This window comes from Peromyscus maniculatus, chromosome 12 (assembly GCF_049852395.1).
Source record: "Peromyscus maniculatus bairdii isolate BWxNUB_F1_BW_parent chromosome 12, HU_Pman_BW_mat_3.1, whole genome shotgun sequence".
Lineage (NCBI taxonomy): Eukaryota > Metazoa > Chordata > Mammalia > Rodentia > Cricetidae > Peromyscus > Peromyscus maniculatus.
In genome coordinates this window covers 20,637,791-20,660,589 of record NC_134863.1, presented here as the reverse complement: position 1 = coordinate 20,660,589, position 22,799 = coordinate 20,637,791, and the positions used below count along the sequence as shown (strand labels likewise).

The following is a 22,799-nucleotide window of genomic DNA, read 5'->3' as shown; positions in this document are numbered from 1 at the left end:
GCCATGAGAAAACGGAGGTAGTGGATACTGTTTTCTGCGGTTGAGCAGTCTAATGGAAATACAAATTAGTAAACATGAAATTGCCTGTTAGACAATAAACAACAGGTAAACCAAACTGAATAAATATGGTTTCGAATGGTCAGGTACTTGGTGGGCTGAGACAGGAGGATCACAGTGTGTTCAAGTCCAGCCTGGACTACTGAGCAAGACCCTATTTTATAAACAAGGACCTAAATGGTCATGTTCCCCAGGGTGGTTTATTTTCTTTGCCACAGGTTCCCCCCCCCCCCACTAATTTGGATTTCTATCAGCAGGTAAAAAAAGAAGCTTGCAGAAAATATTTCTCTGACTTTAAAATTGAGATGTGTTTGATGATTAATGTGTAAAATACAGGAAATTTTAATATAAGAAGAATCACAGGATGCCATTATCCAAGGCAAATCCCATTAGTATTCTGTTTGATGTATGGACTCAGTCTTCTTCTCTTTTGTTCGGTATATTTTCCTGTGAGTGTTTTTGAAATTGAATTTGTAATCATAGTGCATAATTTTACATTGTTTTTCTCCATTTAACACTCATACACATATTCTTCTCACCAGATTAAAATCCTAAATAGACATTATTTAATAGCTGCATAACAGTCTTTAATAATTGCCCTTTGTTGTACACACAGATGGTGTCTATCTATCACGATGAGAAACTACAGTAAACATCTCTAGATACAAGTCTTGTCTGTGTCTCATGGAAGCTCTAACAGAGAGCAGTTTTTAGTTGTTGAATACCTCACCTTGTTGAGATCTGCATTTGTAGACTGCTAAGCTTTTAATTCCCCTAACAAGAATAGAGCCTGAGATGAAAGAAGATCTCTTCTCATCATTAGAGGCTCAACTGACGTGACTGGAGAAGGTTTCATTCCTCAGAAATTCTGTGTTTGCTGTTCACCTGTCTAGAGAAGTATGAAGAGGGACTGTGGGACAGAGAATTGAAGTTTCTCTTGACTTAAGGATCTTTTGAGCAAAAGGCATCATGCTCATTAAGGATTGCTACAGCAGCAGACCCTGTTGGATGGGTGAATGGGGCTCCAGCAGCCACCTGGAGGTCTTTGCATTTCTCATGTGTAACCCCCACCCCCCACCCCTAGCCACTGTTTCTATCCAAAGAGGAATAAACAAAAAAGCTACAATTCCTTCAAATTACCTTGGCATGAAATACAATCCCCTGTGGCCACAGCTGCAATATTTATTCTTTCATAGTCTCTGGTGTGCTGCTTTCTAATGTGTGAGGGGGAAAATTCAATCGTCTTCATTCTAAATTTTTTACCTATAATCTTAGTGCAGGAAAAATTTAAACTTTGCATGCTAATGATGTGTTAAAAATTGCTTTCATGGTGTCCATGAATAACTGCATTAGTCAATTAAAAACAGAAAAAGAACATGTACATAAGTGGTGTGATATCTAATTATCACAAGGATACACTTTAAAAATTAATTTTAATGATTTATTGTTCAACTGTTTACTGCTGTATATCCAGTGCTTGGAAAGTCCCTGACAACTGCCCAGTATACAGTAGATACTTTTGAGAGAAATACTGAATGTTTGGTGGATATAACTGGTTTCAGGTACATTCTAAATTCATGTGAACACAGGACATGTGACAATCAATTTTGATGATCAACCTGATGGGATTCAGAACCATGATGATAACAGAAGTATGTCCATAAGGGGTTTTCTAAGTGAGGTTAACTGAGGGGAGAAAACCTACCCTAAATGTGAGTGGGTTCCCTTCCATGGACTGAGGTCCCAGACTGCATAAAAGGGAGAAAGTGAGCTGAGCACCAGCATTTTCTCTCTGTTTCCTGACCAGACTTTTTGCAACTCAGCAGCATCATGCGTCTTCCTCCATTCCCTCCCAGGCCATGTGGATTGTAATCTCAAACTGTGAGCCAAGATAAGCACTTCCCTATTTAAATGACTTTCGTCACAGCAGTGCAACCGACAAAGCACATAAACCCCAATGTCAACAAGGAAGGATCAGAATTTAGAGAACTAGGTCATTGGATTGCTTTCCGTCTAGTTCACAGGTTTGCAGAGTTCTAGGTCAGGAGCCCCTTCAAGGCCTATCTGACACTTTCTCACTGCTTACTTTTACCATCCCATGTGTGCCTAAATGCTCACAGGGAAGTAAATTTGCTGAAAAGCAAACCATTTCTTTCTAAGACCAACCTACAAAACACCAGAACAAACCCACAGCCTCTTCATTGTGTTAGATTAAATATGGTTCCGCTAATGTCAATCCATTAGTTCATCTTCTTTTGCCTTCTGTGGCCACCTATCCAAAGTATACTTCTTTCTTCCTCATGGTCACAAACCCACACCTCCCAGAATTCTTCCTAGCTGGTCCCTGTCCTCACGCCTCCAGACAGCTCTTTGTCAACCCTACCATACTCATTTCTCCAGCTGCTCTTCATGTGAGATGGGTCTTTGACATCAGAAGGTCTTCGAAAGCCATTATGCTTGATGACGTAAGGAAGTTTCCATCTCTTGGTGTCATTCTCCTTTTAATATCCACAGGGATCCTGGGATTCCTGGGCATCAGCCAGGAAGGGTGAGGTAGGGATAATTACCACTTCCTATCCCTAAAGTCATTGTAGAAAAGGAGTCCAGAGACCAGTGATGCTACCCGGTGACAGAGCAGTCTGATTGTGGCCTTATTGTTGTTCGTATCACTGTCATCATCATCATCATCATCATCATCATCATCATCATCATCATCGTACTGACTACTTACCAAATTCAATGTTCATTATTAAGCATTTTGTCAAGGGGTGGGGTTAAGACAGGACCGCACTATGTAGTCCAAGCTGACCTGTCACTCATTTTGTAGCCCAGGCTGGTCTTGAACTTGGTATCCAGTAGTCTCAGTCTCTCCAAGGGTGAAATTATATGTGTGTGCCACTACTAGTTAAGCATCTTCATATGAGTCTTTATTTTCAAATTTCAACAATTCTGTTAGATATTCATAATTCTCTTACTATCACTGCATGTGGAAATAATAAATGTTTTTGTTGTTCTCTATGGTTAATGCTTACAAACTAGTGCCTGTGGGTAAAATATTACCCAAATTGTTCTTGCAAGTAAATCTTTATTGGAGAACAACCACCTTGCCCTGTTGACATTGCCTCTGTCTATTTTGCAGAAATGAGTAGGTGGGAGGAAGACCGTATGGCCCACAGAACTGAACGTATTTTATTTTTTTAAATCTTAAAAACGTTATTTAATTTTCTTCATATAATGCGTTTTGAGAATAATTTTCCCACCCTGATTCTCCATATCTTCCTATTCATCTAACTTCAAGTTCTCTCTCTTTCTCACCCACCCCAAATCAAAGCAAGCAAACAAGCAAAACCCACAATAAGACAAAGGACAAAACAAACATGCATAAAAAGCATGGAGTCTGTTTTGTGTTGTCTAGCTTCTCTTAGGCACTGGACTTTTTCCTGGAGTGTGATTGATAAACAAAGTGGCAAAACCTGACTTTCCCTTTCCCAGCAGGTATCAATTGCAAATCGTTCTTAATAAGGACTGGAATTTTGTGTCCACTCGGCCTTCTTGCTTGTGGTCTTTTGTCTGGTTTGCACCTGTATGGGTATAGTGTGTTCCGTCACAGTCCCTGTGAGTTCATGTATGTGTCAGCCTTGTGTCTGGAAGACAACGTTTCCTTGGACTCATTCACCATCTCTGGCTCTTACAATTTTTCTTCTCCTCTTCTGCATAGCTCCCTGAGCCTTGAGGGGAGGGGTTCGATGAAGACATCCCATTTGGGGCTGAGCTCTAAAAGTCTCTCCCTTTCTGCACATTTCTAGTCATTAGTCTGCTGTGGGATGTTCTGTATGTCCTGTGGGAGCCCGTTCTTGGGTTCCTTGTGGCTTTACCCAACAGGTCTGCATAGAGGATGATTAGGACCACAGGCCTGAGTGCAGGTGTCTGAGGTGGTCTGCACTTGGCTGTGCTGGGGGTGGTGGTGGTGGTGGTCTGTATGTCAAATTGTTCTGATTGGTCAATAAATAAAACCTGATTGGCCATGGCTAGGCAGGAAGTATAGGTGGGACTAACAGAGAGGAGAGATAAAAGAACAGGAAGGCAGGAGTCACTGCCAGTTGCCCACCAGGACAAGCAGCATGTGAAAATGCCGGTAAGCCACAAGGCAGGGTATAGCTTTGTAGAAATGGATTAATTTAAGATATAAGAACAGTTAGCAAGAAGACTGCCATGGCCATACAGTTTGTAAAAAAAATAAGTCTCTGTGTTTACTTGGTTTGGTCTGAGCCGCTGTGCGACTGGCGGGTGACAAAGATTTGTCCTGACTGTGGGCAAAGCAGGAAAACTCTAGCTACATTAGTCTCTGTGTTAAATACCATTTACTGCAAGACGAAGCTTCTCTGATGAGGGTTGAGTGTTGCTCTCATCTATGGGTGTAGCAAAATGTCATCAGGAGTCTCTTTTTTATATGTTTATTTAACAGAATAATAGTAGTAGGTTTTCCTTAGGGCTAATGACCCGTGTAGTCTCAGGTTCTTGCAGTGTCAGGTATGGGTTCCATCTCATGGAATGGGTCTGAAATCACTGCCCTCCCCCAAAGTGGTTGGTTACGTTGTTGCACACCGCATCTTTCAGACAAGTCATTGTTGTAGGCCACAGGGATTGTAGCTGTGCGATGTTGATGCTTACCTGAAAACATTTTCTTATTGCTATTAGACAAAAATGCTTGTCGACCCATGTTTATTATATTTTCGTTTGAAACTGATCATCATTATATTTTCATTATTTTATTTTTTCTTTATTGCCATTGATTAGAATCATTCAAGTGTTTTCATCCATAGGTGTTGTTTAGCAGAGAGCAGGAAGGACCTGACCTGGGGTGTATTGAAGGGTCCATGTTGAGCAAAAAACTTCCTCTTCCTGTTCTCTGTTCTTCTTGCTTCTAAACAGTTATATATCTACGGGAGCTGAGAGGGTTATTCCACCTCTCCTTCATTTTGAAGATGCCCAGAGCTTCATTTACTGGAAATAGTACTATCATCTGTGGCCAAAGGCCTACAGAACCTTAACCCTATGTATGGAATTCTAGAAAGAAAGGTCACTCAAAAGATAGACTAGTTCAAGTCTTTCATTTTGTTCTCTTTTGTTTGTAAAGGCACTAAGACATTCACATTCAGCTGTAAGAAATAATGCAGGGTGATCTTAAATACCCGGTATCTAGGTTTTCTCATTGTTAACGGTCAACAAAACTGTCATTCAATTATATATTTAGGATAGTGAGAACTCGATCCTTCTAAAGGTCATTAGTGTTGTCTTTTCATAGCCACACCCACTTGCTTCCCTTCTGTATCCTTTCCGTAAGCTGTGACAACTAACACATTCTCTGTTTCTGTAGCTTTATCACTCCAACAATGTTATATAAATATAACCATACAGTTACATAAATTTGGAAAGGAGCTTTCATTTTTGTTTTATTTTCAGTATGTTTTAAATTGAAATAGAATTACATCACTCCCCTGCTTCCTCTCCCCAGCCCTTTCCAGATACCCTCCCTGAACCCCTTCCCATCACCATCAAGTTGATAGCCTCTTCTGTGATTATTATTGTTACATACACTGAAATGGGTTTTTGAAATAAGCTTCTCCAGAGGTACATTTATGTTGGTTATGTCAAGTTTTCCCCTTTTGATTGCTAAATAGTATTGCATGGTGCCATGGTTTAGTAACTGTTCATTCATCGAAGAACCTCTGTTTGTTGTTTCCAGGTGTAGTTTGCAGATGTTTTTCTCTATTTCTTTTCCTCTTCTCTGCAGACTCTTTCACAAAGAAATAAGGTTTTAATTTTCATAAATCCAGTGTCATAGTTAGAACTGATTATCAACTTGACACAGCCTAGAATCACCTGAAAAAGAGTCTCAATTGAGCCTTCAGATATTTGGTCTGTGAGCATGTCTGTGAGGGACTTTCTCGACTGTTCACTGGTGTGGGGAAGCCCAGCCCACTATTGGAAGCACCCCCACCCTGAGTCAGGAGGTCCTGGACTGTATAAGAAAGCAAGCTAAGTATGAGTCTATGAAGTGAGTCAGCAAGCGGCTTCCACTGTAGTGTCTGCTTTAGGTTCCGGTTGAGTTCCCGTCCTCCCTTCCTTCAATAATGGTCAGTGACCTAGAAGTCTAAGCCAAATAAACCCTTTGTGCCCCAAGTTGTTTTCAATGAGAATGAGGGAAGCCCACAGTATGAAATGTCTCTTCATCTCAAGTGTTCTGCATATCCTTTGAAGATAAAATGATTCTAAGAAGTCTTTCCTTACCCCTAGTCTTGATTTTATCCGTTTTCCTTAAAGCTTTATGTTTTATACTGAAGTGTGAGTGACCTATTATGAGTCACTGTTGGTGTGAGGTGTGAGAATTAGGCCGAGGTTTATATCCCCCCCTTCTCTGGCATAAATGTCCAACTTTTTGAGCCCCCATTGTTGAAAAGCTATTTTTCCTCCATGGAATTGCTTTTGTATATGTGTCAGAAGTCAACGGTATATGTGTGTATAGGTCAATTCCTCAGTTTTCTACTCTGTTCCATTGATCTGCACACCAAGGTTATGAAGTCTTAATTATGGCAGCTAATTAATAGTCCTTAAAGTCAAGTGGATGGATTGCTATCATTTCATCTTTATTTTTTTCAAAATCATTTTCTCTATGATAGTTTTATGTTTCTGAATTTTAGAATTTTCTTGTTTATATTTAGGAAATATTCCTGCAATTTTGATAAGCATTGCATTAAATCTATATATCTATTTGGAAATAATTATAATCTTTATTTAATTACTTACTTTAATCACTTACTTTAATTAAAATCAACTCTGAGTTTTCAAAGACAAGTATGACAGACCCTTCACTTTATTCAGATCTCGGATTCTTTTCATTAGCATTGGAAGTATTCCACAAACAAGCATACGTGTTTTTTTAGATTAACTCTTGTTTGAGTGATTGTACATAGTTCTGAATTTTTAATTCCAGTGTTCTCATATTCACTCTCAGAATATGGAAAGATGATTATTTGTATGTGTTTGTTGTGTATTCTGTGAATTCACTTTAAAATTTTAGAAGTTTGTTTTGGTAGATTTTTTTCCCTAGAACTTATCATGTGAAAATAGGGACATTTGATTTCTGTATGTCTTTCATTTCTCTTTCTTGTTTAGCTATAAATTCCAGCACAAAGTTGGGTTATCACAGGAGAGAGTAGACATAGCTGTCTTGTTTCTGATTTTACACAGCAACATTCCATCCTCTAACATCAAACACATTTATTACATTATTGTTTAAAAGATGTTCCCTGTCAAATAGAAAAGATTCTATTTTGTTCTTATTTTTCTAAGAATGTTGCTTATCAATGGATATGCATTTTTGCTATTTTAAAAAATATTGATTGATAGGATAATGAGATTTTTCTTCCTTAGCCTGTTAACATGTTGGTGTATTAAGCCAACATGGATTGATTTTATTTTACATATTGAAGATGCCCCCTTTGGACTAAATCCTCTTTAGTTGTAATGTATAGTTCTATTACTGATACCGAACTCTATCTGCTAGTGTTTTGTTAAATACAGTAAATAATAATGTTCTATTAAACAAATCAATGTTCCTGAGGAGTATTGTTTTATGGGTCACGTTTTCTCCTCTCTGTTGTCAGCTCTGTCCATTCAGTTGAGAGAGGTTTCATGCTGATGCTTCTGGAAGAGATGATGTTAGTAGTTCTTTAAGTGTTTGGCAGAATTAGTGAAACCAGTAATTTAAATACTACAATGTGAGTTTTCTTAACAGTAACAGAGCTACTCAGATTTTTTGTTTTCTATTAAGTTGCAGCAGCGTACGTGTTTCAGGGACCTGGTCCATGTCATCTGATTGTCTGACTCCTGCCCGAGTCATCAAACCCACGTGTGTAACAAGCCTTCATGCTTCTATTCATTTACATTCCTTTGATACTAGCAGTTCTTTCCTTCCCTTTCTTGCTTTTTCTCTTTTTGGTCTTCCTTTGTCTTTCTAGTGGTTTTCCAATTTCATTGCTCTTTTTAAAGAAGAGGCTGTTTGTCTTATTGACGTTTGTGTTTTCTGTCTCATGGATTTCTGTTCCTATCATTACTGCTGCGTTTGTTCCGCTTGCTTGGCTTGTTCAGCTCTTTTTTTGCCAGGCTTTTGAGGTGGGAACTTAGATCGCTGTACTGGGAATCTCGTCTTCTCTAAGATGTACAGTCACTGCTGTAAATCCAACTCCTGCACTGCTTGAGCCGTGTCCCACAGATTTGGGGACATTTCTTTCATCTTCCTTTAATTCCATGTCTTTTAAAAACTTCTTTAGATTTTCCATTGACTTGAATTATTTAGGAGTGTGTAGGCCAGGTTCCCACTATGTCAAGATTTCTTCCTTTTATTTCTGTTACTACTTTCCAATTTTATTCTGTAATGATTGGAAAACAACTAATATGAATTACATTCTTTTAAATTTGTCAAGTTTTTTTTTAAATGGTTTGTAGGATGGTCTATCTTGATATATGTTCCAAAAATGTTAAAAAAGAATGTTGTTCTCTTAGAGTCAAGAATCTATAGATGATTCAAGAACATTGATGGTGCTCCTTCTAAAGAATTCTTTGATAACTTCATACATGTACATACTGAATGTTCACCCACCATTACTTTAACCTATCACCTCTCCCCTTCCATTGAAGCCATTAGTAGCAAGATGTCTCCTATTTTGGTGACTTCCCCCCCCCCCACTGGATTGAAGTAAGGTTGCCCGCACGAGCATGAATTGGAGTCGTTTACTGGAATGCGGCCATTGTATCAGCATCTACATCATTGAAGAAAGGGACACTTCCTCTCCTCTCCCTGCAGCCATCCACTGCTCAAAGCCCCTCAGTGAGGGGTGGGATCTCACAAGCCTCTTGCCCATGCAAGATGAAAGGGTGACAGGGTCCAGGCTCGTGCAGGTGACTATAGCTGGGTGGTTTCCTGAGTGGGATGGGTCCCGTGCAGAAGAGAGTTTTAGTCCTCTCCTCCAGCCTCTGCTGCTTGCATTCCTTCTGCCCCTACTTCTGCGATGTTCTCCACGTCACAGAGGGGAGATATAGACGTCCTGTTTAACACTGAGCACTTTACAGTCATGTATTCTCTGTACTTTGATCAACTGTACAATTCCCGGGCAGTATTAACTGCTGACCACTGCAAGAATGATTTCTTTTTAAATGAAGGCTGATGGCAACACCGATCTCTGTCCTTGTTTTTATGAAATATTGAGAAAGGGGTGTTAAAGTCTTCAACTACAATGATTGATCTTTCATGCCTCCTTTTGTATCTAAGTGTTTTCTTTCTTTTTTTTTCAGCTCTGTTCAGTGCATACACACTGTCTTAGTTAGGGTTTCTATTGCTGTGAAGAGACACCGTGATGGAGGCAACTCTGATAAAAGGAAGCATTTATTTGGGGGCTGGCTTACAGTTCAAAGGTTTGGTCCATTATTGTCATGGCAGGAAGCGCATCAGCATGCAGGCAGACATGGTGCTGAAAGGTAGTCGAGAGCTCTACATCCAGATTGGTAGAGAGCAGGAGGAGAGTGAGACACTAGGCCTGGCTTGAGCATCTGAGACCCCAAAGCTTATCCTCAGTGATACACTTCCTCCAACAAGGCCTCACCTACACCAACAAGGCCACACCTCCTAATAGTACCACTCCTTATGGGCCTGTGGGGATGAGTTTGCCATATATTCTTGGTGGCAATCCCTATTGTCTTTTTATAACATTCTTCTTAGTTTCTGCTTTTTTTCCCCCCGAGACAGGGTTTCTGTGTAGTTTTGGTGCCTCCTGTCCTGGATCTTGCTCTGTAGACCAGGCTGGCCTCTAACTCACAGAGATCCGCCTGGCTCTGCCTCCTGAGTGCTGGGATTAAAGGCGTGCACCACCATCACCCGTCAGTTTCTGGTAATTTTTTTGTGGTGGAAAGTGTTATTGTCTCAAATCATAGCCTTTTTTAAAATCTACTTTTGACTAATGTTTACCTAAGATAACTCTAATTTTTTGTAGGTATATTCATATTTATCTCACATGTATGAGCATTTTGCTGGTATGTATGTCTGTGGGCCGCACCTGAGCAGTGGGAGGGAGAAGTGCTTCGTCACCTCCAGTGTGGGGTGTGAGAAGCAGAAGCGAAAGCTTAAGACATTACTGTGTAATTAGTCCCTTAACTCCTGAGGTCCTCCGTGAATCTGCTTCCGTCCATCAGTCTTCTTATGGTTGTTTTCTACGAAACGTCCAGGGTTTCTGGTTGATCTTGGTGGGAGGAACAGGGAAACACAAGCTACTCCACACTTCCAGAATTACCAATTTCATGAAAAATTTCCCTTTACTGAAAACATTTTATTTTTATTTATGTTTTATTAAGGCACATAAAAGATTATTTGATAGCTAATGTCTTTCTTGATTCTGGTATTTTAAACATTTGCTCACATTTTCTTTAAGCTTTTTTTCCCCACATAAACATTTTTTCTGTATCATTGAACTCAAACTTTGTTCATTCTAACACACTATAATTATTTCCTTAGGCCACTAAAATTTATTACACATGAATTTAATAATCGAATAACATTCTGCATTGTGCAGATTTGTTCAACTTTCTTTTGCAAGGGTTGTGAAGTGAAATTCTTCCTTGTATGTGTGCATGCTTCACCCTTACCTTTAAAATATTTATAGAATTGTACCACTTTGTTTCAGATCATCCCTGAAGACACAGATGCCTGTAAATAATAACTGTATCATAGCACTGTAAATTATGAATACTTTTAAGGCTGTTATAAATTTGCCTGCTGCTTGCCAGGAGTCAGTGCCTCTTAGTGAGGGATCCAGCCAGCTTTGCATAAGGTTGGGCTGGCTTGAATGAGAATGGCCCCCATAGGCTCATAGGTTTGAGTATTTGGTCCCTAGTTGGTGGGACTGTTTTGGGAATGATGAGGAGATGTGGCCTTGTTGGAGAAGGTGTGTCACTGGGGGCTTTGAAGTTTCTAAAGCTAAGGCCTGGCCCAGTCTCTCTCTCTCTGTCTTGGGCTTGTGGTTCAAGGGCTGGCTAGCTCTTAGCTGTTGCTCAAGTGCCATGCCTGCCTGCCTGTCGCCATGCTCTCCCCATGATGATAATGGACTCACTCTCTGAACCTGGAAGCAAGCCCCCCAATCAAATGCTTTCTTTTACAAGTTGCTTTGGTCATGGTGTCTCCTCACAGTGACAGAAAAGTAACTAAGATAATTATCTTTGTCGTCAGTGTTCAGCACTTATTAAAGATTTTTCTTGTCCAGTTTAATAGGTTAAAAATAGAACCTCATGTTTACAAACCATTCAAGTTTGGTGAAGGCCTGTCATTTATAAGTTTCTATAATAGGTACTTTTTAAAAAAAATCCCCATTTTCCTTTTTTATTGTTAAATTTTTTATTCATTTTTACATATCAACCACAGATCCCCCTCTCCTCCTGCCCCCAGCCTTCCCCCAACCCACCCCCCATTTCCACCTCCTCCAAGGCAAGGCCTCCCATGGGGAGTCAGCAGAGCCTGGTACACTCAGCTGAGGCAGGTTCAAGCCCCTCTCCCTGCACTAAGGCTGCGCAAGGTGTCCCACTATAGGCACTGGGCTCCAAAAAGCCTGCTCAGGCACCAGGGACAGATCCTGATCCCACTGCCAGGTGGCCCCCTAAACAGTTCAAGCTAAATAACTGTCTCACCTATGCAGAGGACCTAGTCCAATTCCATGGGGGCTCCTCAGCTATTGGTCCACAGTTCAGGAATTTTCAATAGTTTGGCTGGCTATCTCTGAATATTTCCCCATCATGGTCTCAATAACTCTTGCTCATAGAATCACTCCTCTCTCTCATTGATTAGACTCCTGGAGCTCGGCCTGGTGCTTGGCTGTCGATCTCTGCATCTGCTTCTATCAGTTACTGGATGGAGGCTCTATGATAACAGGGTATTCACCAATCTGATTACTGAAGTAAGTCAGTTCAGGCATCCTCTCCACTGTTGCTAGCAGTCTAAGGTGGGGTCATTCCTGTGTTTCCTGGGAACTTCTCTAGTACCCTGTTTCTCTCTGTTCCCATGATGTCTCCACCTATCGTGGTATCTCTTTCCTTGCTCTCCCACTCTGTCCCTGTTCCAGCTTGAATATCCTGTATAACAGGTTCTTAATACCATTCTGAATACAAGGAGGAAAAAGGTATGTTCTGTTGGGGGTGGTGGCATGTGTCCATAATTCCAGTACTTAGGAGGTGGAGGCAGAAGGACTGGGAATTTGGCAACAGCATGGGATGTATCCAGTTCTAGGCAAGCCTATACTGTGGTCTCAAGACAAATAAAACAAGAAACAGACAAATAATAAGAACCCAGCAATCAAACCAAACTTAAAAGATAGGTTCTTATCCATAACGGATTAGAGTATAAGAATGATATTAGAAAGTAAGCATGAGCACTTACCCAACCTTGGGTGTTATGTTAGCTTTTTATGTAAAACATATTATTTCATTTTCAAAGGAACCATCGGGGAGATGAAACATGACCTGTTCAAATGAAAGCATGCCCCTTTGTGCTCCCATCAGCAACCTTAAATGCCACCATGAGAAGAAATGGCTTTAACAATGAGCTGGAAATGCCTTGTTCTCTGGCCTTAGGACATTCAGGGTGACAGCCCAGGAGTGTGTATTTTAGTAAGTGCTCATGTGATTCTTGGGCGTGTGGTTAGAAGTCCTAACTTTAGACCCATAGATATAGTTATGGTTTGGAGATAGGAGCTGAATGACCACTGAACGAGGGATCTTTTTCATCGAGGGCAGGGAATTCATTATCTAGCTGTGGAAAGTTATTTTGACAGTGTCCAGCACCTAGTTTGGGTGGGAGGTTCTGACTCTTTGCATTCCTGTGTTATGAACAGCCATCACCCCAAGTGAGGCTGGGACTCGACACATTTGGATGGCATTTGTGCATCCAGTAAAACTTTCATGCCTCATGCCCTTCATCTTTTCTCAGCTTTATGCAATGCCCAAACCATACTGACTGAAAAAACATATCAGCTCCCTGCAGCCTGGATGCTGAAGAGGCTTCAAATAGAGAACGTCTGATTCTGTCTCAAGAAAACGACATTGTAACAGGAGGAACATGCATGCTTTTTCAACTAATTCAAACATATTCCAGCGCAAACTTCTCCAAATGCTGCAGAAAACATGTAGAGGGTCCTTGAAATATTAAAATAGAAATATTATATGATACCCAAAAATATGAAACGAGTATATCAAAGATTTGACTACACTTCCATGTTCATTGCACCAGCATTCACAATAGTTAAGAAATGACCATCAAGTGATAATGTGTCATACATACATAAAATAATGTGATTAAGCCACAGACGTATGAAATTCTGTTATTTATGACACCATTGGTAGAAATGAAATCATTATGTTAAATAAGCCATGCACACAAGGATAAATACCATATTTTTGCTTATATATATATGTAAGCTAAAATTTTAATTTGGAAATAGAAAGTACAACAGCACGTACTTGAGGTTTGGAAGGATATGGTGGTGGTAGGGGATAGAGAACAGTTAGTCAACACAGGAAAAAAGAGGAATGAGTGCCAGTGTTTTATAGTGTACCAGGGTCACTGTGGTTAGCAGTAATTTGTTATGCATTTCAAAATAACTAGAATAGAGAATTCCGAGTGCTTCCAGCACAGAGAAATGAGTATCTGAGGTGATGGATATGTTAATTGGCCTGATCTGGTTATTACACATTGTGTACATGAATCAAATTTCACAGTGTGCCTCATGGGTATGTACAATTACCATGTGTCAACTCACAAAGCTCCACAAGATCTACACAGGACGTGCACTGGTCAGACTCTGAACTCCGTAACACAAAATACTTGTGCAGAACAACTGGAGTGGGGTGGGTGGATTTGATTTGGCTCATCATGGCGACCAGAGAATGTCTGTGCTGTTTGATTTTTCTGTTTCCCCTGTTTGTTTTCGTTTGGGCCTCAGCCTATGGGATGGTGCCGCCCATATTCAAGCGAAGTCTTTCTTCCTTAGTTAATCCGCTTAAGACATACCCAGAGGAGCGCATCTTCTAGGCACTTTCCATCCAATCGAGTTGACAGTCAAGGTTAAACCTCACAGTAGCTGGAGGGGTCTAGGTAAATACTGTCCATACATTTCTTTCCCAGTCTCTCTCCCTTTCCTTTTCCGGCTTCCCTTGTCTCTCCTTCCTCATGTATCAAACGCCTGTCATGTACAAATCCCAGGGCTTTGTATTAGATATGTCAAGAGAAGTCTGGTTCCAAATCCAGTAGAGGACGGGGTAGGGGCCCTCCTGCTGTGGTAGCAGAAAGCAAGTACCGTCAGGACACAGGAAGCTGCATCCAACATCTGGATGGCTTCAGTGAAAAAAGTGCCATTTGAATGGAAGGTTGAACAGGCATGTAACAAGCCCCAGAGGGAAAAGGACATTGGAAGCCAAGGAGACACTGTGTCCAAAGATATTGAGAGGTAAAGGAACAGAACGCCTTCTGTTCAGAGAACTGAATGTAGCTTGAAGCTGCTGCACAATGTGCTTCTGAGTGTGGTGGGGCAGGATGGGGAGAACAGAGTGATGAGACTGGAAAGATAATGGGGGAAGATAAATCAGAACCTTTCCTGTACTGTAAAGTGATTGAGGGGTTTGAAGTGTGTGGTTAACCGCACTTGTTTGCTCAAGTTTTACAGGCATAACGCTTAAAGTCAAACACCTCACACAGGCTGATAGACTTAGGCAAGTTAGGACTCTCGGGAGGCACTGAAATCAGATTTATGATTGAGGAAGAACATGGTGGAGCAGTGTGAGCAACCTCAGATGAGGACTGCCTTGGATGCAGGGGTGAACCTGGAAGCAGACTCCTTGAGCCAAGGTGGGAGTATCAGCAGGGGAGCAAAGGAAATCAACTTGAGAAACACCTAGAAGACAGTCAATAGACCTTGGGCTAATTAGATGTCTGGGGAAGGAGGAGGAGACAAGGAAAGGGAATTCCTAGAGTTCTGAGTCACAGCTGGCTATGTAATGAATTATGCTGATTCTGACGTTCCATTGTAGGCAATGTGTTTAGTTTTGACTTCTGATTAATTCTGACTCAGGAAGGGTCATGGAGGAACTTGCTTTTGAAGAGTCCTTTTTGTTTTTTGTTTTTTAAATTTAGATTACACATATTTACTTTGTGTGTGTGTGGGGGGGTTGGGGTGGGGTGGGTATACGGGTACACCCATATATACCATACATGACACGTGTAGAGGTCAGAGGACAGCTTGCAGAAGTTTCTCTCCTTCTACCACATGAGTCCTGGGGATTAAACTCAGGCTGTCAGCCTTGGTGGCAGGTACCTTTCTGGGCTAAGCCAACTGGCTGTTCCTGACACCCCCGCCTCTTCTTTTGAGACAGGGCCTCAATATAAAGCCCAGGTTGGGCCGGGAGGTGGTGGCACTTGGGAAGCATAGGCAGGTGGATCTCTGTGAGTTCAAGGCCAGCCTGGTCTGCAGAGCGAGATCCAGGACAGCCAGGGCCACACAGAGAAACCCTGTCTCAAAGCAAAACAACAGCAACAAAAAGACCAGGTTGGCTTGAAATTCATGATCTTCCTGCCTCAGCTTCCTGGTTGCTAGGATTGTTAGAGTGCGCTGCCTCATCTCCTGGTTCCCAATAGGACCTTTAAAGATTACTTATTTATGTTTTAATTTTTCCTGAGGGAAAGGGCAGGGGTTGAAAAAACAAAAACAGTTGCAAAGACAAGGCTGAACCCAGGAAACCTGCTTGAATAAAGCATAGAGTTGGGCATCATGGAACAGCCCCGGGAGAGCTGAATAGCTAGAGCAACAGACTGGGTTTAGTGTAGTTTTGTCCAGTTTGATTCTGACTACACAAAGGAGAGAAGGAGAAGTTACTGGGTGGCCAGCAGTGCAGGAGAAGGCAAGACTCCCCATCTGTTACATCACTGGCAGCCCCGAGATTCTGTTTTGTTTGTTGTTGTTGTTGTCTTGAAATATGAATTAAACAATAAGGCCTCTATTACTACACACTCTAGAACAATACAAATGTCCTCCCAAGCATGAAAAACACCATGCGTAGAATCAATACTATCTATGAAAAAGAGTAAGCAATCCAGGAAGATCTTTTATAGGGAGAGAGAGAGAGAGAGAGAGAGAGAGAGAGAGAGAGAGAGAGAGAGAGAGAGAGAGAGAGAGAACGAGAACTTGACCTCACCAGATCGGGGTCAAGAGAGACAGAGAGAGAGAACTAACTTAACCTCACCAGACCTGGGTCAAGTCCAAACCAGCAAAGGGAAAGTGTTTGTTATAAGAACCATCATTCATGATTCTCTTCTATTTGAGGAGGGAGGGGGACATGAGATCAACTTCTCTGAGCACACTGCAGTGACGGATGCACACACGGGACCCACCAAGTAGTAGAAATAGCGTGGCTTGTGTGACAGAAACTGGTAGTGATAACTCTGCCAACAGAAAGCACTGTGGCTCTGAAGAGCTTCCCACACATGTGGCATACATGAGCAATTTTTTTTCTGAGTGGGTGCTGGAATGTACAAAGCTTGGCTCCTCTCAGTCACACCCTCCAAAGGCCTTAAGTGGCTAAAGGCCTTCTGATGTGGCCTGGCCGTGTAGGCCTTTTTCCTCCAGTATAAATGTTTTTGTGTCGAATGAGGGTAGAATTATGTTTGAAGGCTTTCCCACATTCTATGCACTTGTGGGACCTCTCTTTTCATGTGAAACTACTGGTACTGATTGTGATAGGATCTGATGGTGAAGGTTTTCTCACACAGGTTGCACCTCATGGGGCTGCTCACGAGTATGAGCTTTCATGTGCTGATACAGGCCAGAGCGGCGCACATAGGTTTTCCCATGCTGCTGGCACTCAAAAAGCCTCTCTCCAGTATGTACTGTTTGGTGAAGGATGCTGATGCCGCTGTCTTTAAAACACTCTCCATATTCCTTGCACTCACAGGATCTTTCTCTAACTTGAACAGTGCCAAATGAAGGCAGACGGCACAAAGGCTTTCCCATACTTCTGCATTTGTAAGGCCTTTCTCCAGTGTGGATCCTCTGGTGCAAAGTAACATCTTTGTGGTGGAAGGTTTTCCCACATTCACTGCACCTGAAAAGATTCTATTCCTGTGTACACCTTTTGGTGCTGCTTCAGTTGATAGAGATAACTGGGCGCCTTCCCACACTCATTACACAGATGAGCTGTGACTCCATGGTGAATTTTTTTGATGACTGACTGAGGTTAAGTTCTCCTTGGGGGCATTTTTGCCTGTTCCACAAATGAAATGTCTCCTGTTAGAGTGAGTTATCAGGTGGCTGAGGGGAGTGAAGGCTTTCTGGAAGCTCGTCTCAGAGTTATTGCATTTGAAGGACTTCTGTGTCCTCCATGATGTCCATGGGTGGGCTGGGTGGGAAGGTTGATGATGCTTACAGGTTTTGCACACTTGTTGGGGGATCCACGGTGCTGAAAGTCAGTGGAGTCTGTTACCTCGTCGGGTTCTCCACACATACGGGGCTTCTCTGACACTTGTTCACAAGGAATTTCCTCATCTTCCACTGCACACTGATAACACATAGAACTAGTTAGTGCGATGTTTTCCATCGTCACCTCGGCATACAGGGTCTGGGTCATAGTAAGGTGTTTCCATTCTTCTCCAGAGAAACACATGATGACATCTTCAAATGGCACTAGGCTCTGATATGGCCTTTTTCTCCCCATGAGGTACCCTCCACTCATGGGGGTTGAGCCTTGGGATTCTTACAGGAAGACTGAGATATTGTCTCTCTATCACCAAACAGTTTGGTACCTTTACCTGATCTACAGTATGGAAATATTATCATGTTTTTTTAGGGTGGTGCACTGTAGGAAAACAACTTCAAAACACCATGTTAAGGGAACACCTTATTCTGTGTGGTTTAGAGTCAAACTTTAAAAGCCATTTTGTGTGTGTGTGTGTGTGTGTGTGTGTGTGTGTGTGTGTGTGTGTGTGTGTGTTTGATATGTGTGTCCACATGTGTGTGTAGGCGTGTGTGCATATGCGATGTTGCATGTATAGAAGTTGGAGGACAACTTTGTAGACTTGATTATATCTCCTTTTACCTTCTATATTTACATGGGTCTGGGTATTGAACTTAGTTTGCCAAGAGTATACAGCAAGTGCCTTTCCCCACTGAGCAACCACACCAGCTCTTGAAATCAACCTCTAATCAACACAGAATGATATCTAAAATTTCACCTGAACACAAACTAACAACACAAGAACTAGTTCAGAAGTAAAAACTTAGATTACTTTTTCCTGTGGGAATAAATGCAATTATTCCAAAATAAATAAACAAGTAGAGAAAACCATGAAAATAAAAGCAGCTGGAGATGAAGCCACATTTCTGTTGTCTTTGTAGAACATCTGGAATCAGCAGGGTGTAGCTCTTGGCATGTAAACTTCTGTGGAAGACCGGCTTCTCTGTGAGTCATCTCTGTGAACAAGGGAAGAGCTGGGTTGAAGGAACATCAGAAGTACAATAATCCTAAGAGAGTGTCTTTACGGGGGAATGTGGGACATGAAATGCTACACATTATGTAGCTATCAATATTCCATTGTGTAGTCATATAAAAGTTCATGAAATACTTTGAGTTTAATGGATAATTATAGACACCCACTCAACTCACTATCACGTGGTGTAAGAAAAAGAACAATGCCAAAGCAGCTTGAAAAAAGCAGTTGTGGTGGATGTGAGCTAGCCTGCCACCACTGACATCAGAATGTAGTTTGGATTTTAGGTAAATACTGACTGAGCTGTGGAAATGGTGAGCAGTGCATGAACCAGTGGACTGCAAGGTGACTTTCATGGTATGGGAGCAGTGTGGTGAAACAGAAGAAAGAGCACACACACACGTTGTTGATTGGGGTGAATTCTGGGAGTATAGCTTCCCTGTTTTCATCTGGGCAGTCTGAAGGTGGCACAGGCTTCCTCAGGAAGTCGCTTTGGCTCCGATGGAGGTGGGTGTGTCAGGGAAGCTGGTGTTACAGATGTGGAGAGAGCAGTGATCTGTAGCATCTCTATCCCATCTTCATTGCAGAGCTCCTAAGAAGGTTTTCATCCCGGTCCTCCTGGGTCAAGTGGCTGGTGATGGCTCAGGGGGAAGACACACTCATACTGGGGCACGATGTTTGTGGTCAAGGTCATTTTGCCGTTGGTTAAAGAGTACTGGCATGACTTTGGGAGAAGACCATTTCTTCCTCTTTTATGCCCTTCTGAAGAATGCTCGTGGGGGATCTCAGTTCTCCTCTCTGAAAGTGGAGTTGGTTTGGATGTCCGTTAAGCAGTCACCAGGTCCCAGTACATGATTGTCACTTCTGTCCTGTTGTCCTGTCTGGGCACGTTACAGTCTGCTTGCTTCAATCGAAAGCTTTACATTGTAGTCCAAGCCCTTTATTCAGTTAAAACTTTTTCTAGGCCCGCTGTGTGGTAGAAGCTGGTCTGTTTCGTGCCAGGGAGTCAGCAATCAACATGACAGATGGAAACTCTTTGGAGCTTTTAAAATCTGCACACACACACACACACACACACACACACACACACACACACACACACACTCACACACTGAGAGAGAGAGACAGACACATACATATAGACACAAACACACACACACTGACACATATACACATAAACACACACAGAGACACACACAGATATATATACACACAGATACATACATACACAGATAGTCACACAGACAGACAGGCAGACATGCACACACCCCATATAAAACTATCAGATGGAGATTCTGAAGGGCTTCTAGAGATGTAAGGAGGGATATGGTAGGAATGGCTTGGTAACTGCTCTAGACTGTGGCAAGCAAAGCTGAGATCTGAATGGTATGGAGGGACCAACTTACCAAGATGTCCCTGAGAACTTACCAGTCAACGCTAAGTCCACTTTCCTCACAATGACAGATTCCATCTGAACTACATGTACACACCCTGGATCCCACTTCATTCCCGCAGTAGTTTTTGGCTACAGGGATTATTACTCTGGTTTGTTTTAGATGGGGAGTCACTTCCAGATGATAACCTAACAAGTGGTAAATAAACTAGGAGCATTACCTGTAAGTGTGCTGTCTTTCTCCTGCGCCCTCCTCCCTCTGTGGGTCCCGGGTCAGCATCCTGCTGTCTAGACGGGTGGCAACTTCTGGTAATGGCCTGTCTACGCTCTTATTTTCTTATGACTCTCAGGTGTTGGGTTTTTTTCTCTGTTTCTCATACTTCTGGCATCAAATATGTCTATTTTCCCTCTCTTTACACAGGCTAATTCTCAGGAACTCAAATGATTCTCCTTTAATTCAATTAAATTCTGACTTTATCCAAAATTAGTTACAAGCTCCATGGGCTTATAGGCTCAGTCTGATAAGAGTGTCTCCAACTCAAGTGTCGGTCACAAGTATCAAGTCCCCAGGTTTTTCACACTTAGGTCTGTCTTTGATACAATGTCATGTGGTTCCCATATGCCCCAAACATCTATGTTTGATAATGTACCAGAATGGTTCACAAAACTATGGAAAATGTTGTACTTATTTATTAATATTTTTTGGTTATTATAAAGAATGAAAATGAACAGCCAGATGAAAATGTATGCAAGGTCTTGAAGGGTCCTTCCTTGGTAGCTTCTGTCCCCATTGAGCTGAGGGGTGAGACCCTCTTGGTACCTCCATGTGACTGCCAATCATTTGGGTTCTTATGGAGGTGGCACTACATAGAGAAGATTGGCTTGGTACCCACTCTCTAGCCTTTCCTCCTTCCCCTGAGACTGGGGGTGGGGCCAGAAATTCCAACCCTTTGGCCACCAGTTCCCACACTGAAGCTCCCCTGAAGTAACCACAGCATTTCCTGAAGCCCATATTCCGATCTCAGCACAAACCGAGGTGTGAGTGAAAGAGGCCCAACCAGAACAAAAGCATACACCGCAATCGATCCTTCGGGAAATCCCTAGAGTTTTGATTGCTTGTGTCAGGAACTGGGAAGAAAGATCAACTGTATTTCCTGTTATGCTAAGAACATGCCCAGCAAGTGGTGTTTTGATTTCAGCATGACAGGAGAGCCTAGAAAATACCTCCTGCCCAGCACCGTCAGACCAAGAGATTAGGATGCTGTCTGCAGAAACCATCGTCGGCTTGGGTGGCCGATGGGTGGAGTGCCTCTTGTTGATTTCTCCACACTCTGCAGTTTGCAGCCTGTGAAAACCTGTTTAAGGGGAACTTAGAACTTGTCCAGGCAGTGCACTCATGCACTCATTAGCTCAGTTTTCAACAATCAGCAAGTGTTCAATCGCTGTCTGGGTGATACCTTCTAATGAGAGTATCCGAGGGCTGAGGAGGAGGAGGGCGAATCTTTATGAGAGGCAGGCTTATTAGGTAGAAAGAATTTTAATTAAGAGGGATTTGACTTTGGTACCTACCAGCTAGGTGACTGTAGGTACATCCCTTGGCCTCTCTGAACCTCATCTTCCTTATTCTGAACCATGGCTGATGAGACTTTCTGTGTAGAGTTATGAGGGTGGAAGATATTTGGGAAAGTATATATTTAGAGCGATGGAAACAGAAGAAGTTATTATTCACAGAAGCTGTGTTTTCACCTTTGCCCCACGTTTAGGTGAACAATCACCCACAGGTAAGACTGTTACCACCTTGTCTGCTGCCAAAGGGTTGGATGGATTGCTTTCTGGACAGCTAACTGTGGAGACAAGGAAGAGTTTTCATAGCCCTGTATGACAGAAACCCTGGCTAAGAACAGGAAATGGCATAATTCAAAGAAACTGAAGCCCCAAACACACCCACCTGTCCTGTCCTCTTTATAGTCAGGACATTCCCTTGATCTAATGCAATGACCTCTTGATATAAGGCCATGACCTCCGCTCCTGATGGCTTCAGGATGCTAAATTTAGGGCAACCACAAGAGGTCCACCCATGGCTGTGGACCAGAAAAGATCTAGGTGTAGTTTGTAAATGAAGTTTCCTTTGGGTAGCCATTAGATGAAGTAATCACTACATTTTAGAACCCTAAATCCTTCCTAACCTAAAGTTATCTCTTCTCTTCTCTCCTCTCCCCTCCCCTCCCTTGCATTCACCTCCCCTCTCCTCTTCTCTCCCTTCCCCTCTTCTCCCCTTCTCTCCCTCCCTTCCACCCCTCTCCTCCTTTTATCTGCCTTTCCCTCCCTCCCTCCCTTCCTCCCTCCCTCCCTCCCTCCCTCCCTCCCTCTCTCCCTCCCTCCCTTTCTCTCTCCCTCTCTCCCTCCTTCTCTCCCTCCCTCCTTCCAGGGTCTTACTATACAGTACAGGCTTTGAACTCACTGTGTAGCTCAGCCTGTCTTTGAACTCTGGATCCTCCTACCTCACATCCAAGGGCTGGGATTATAGGTGTGTGCTTTCATGCTCAGCTTCAGAGTTGCATTTTTAAACTGTGCACAACGTTCGTTCCTATCATACCATAAACTGTCATTCTGTCCGTAAATGTCCTCCATGTTTTCAGACTCAGCACTTCCTCTGAAGGTTCGTTCCTCCACTTAAAGTCCCTTCTCTTAGCCTCCTTTCCCAATTACTGAAATTCTACCAATTACTTCCAAGTCAATTTCAAGTAGCCATTCTCCTACAAGGCTTTTGCTAATTAT

At 42.3% G+C, this 22,799-nt stretch overlaps 1 protein-coding gene and 1 pseudogene across 5 annotated transcripts in view; one reads left to right on the top strand and one right to left on the bottom strand.

Moving 5' to 3' along the window:
- Nucleotides 1–22,799, top strand: part of Atp13a4 (ATPase 13A4) — a 125,116-nt gene that overhangs the window by 18,695 nt on the left and 83,622 nt on the right. The window lies entirely within an intron of this gene.
- Nucleotides 16,717–17,874, bottom strand: LOC143268180 (uncharacterized; annotated as a pseudogene).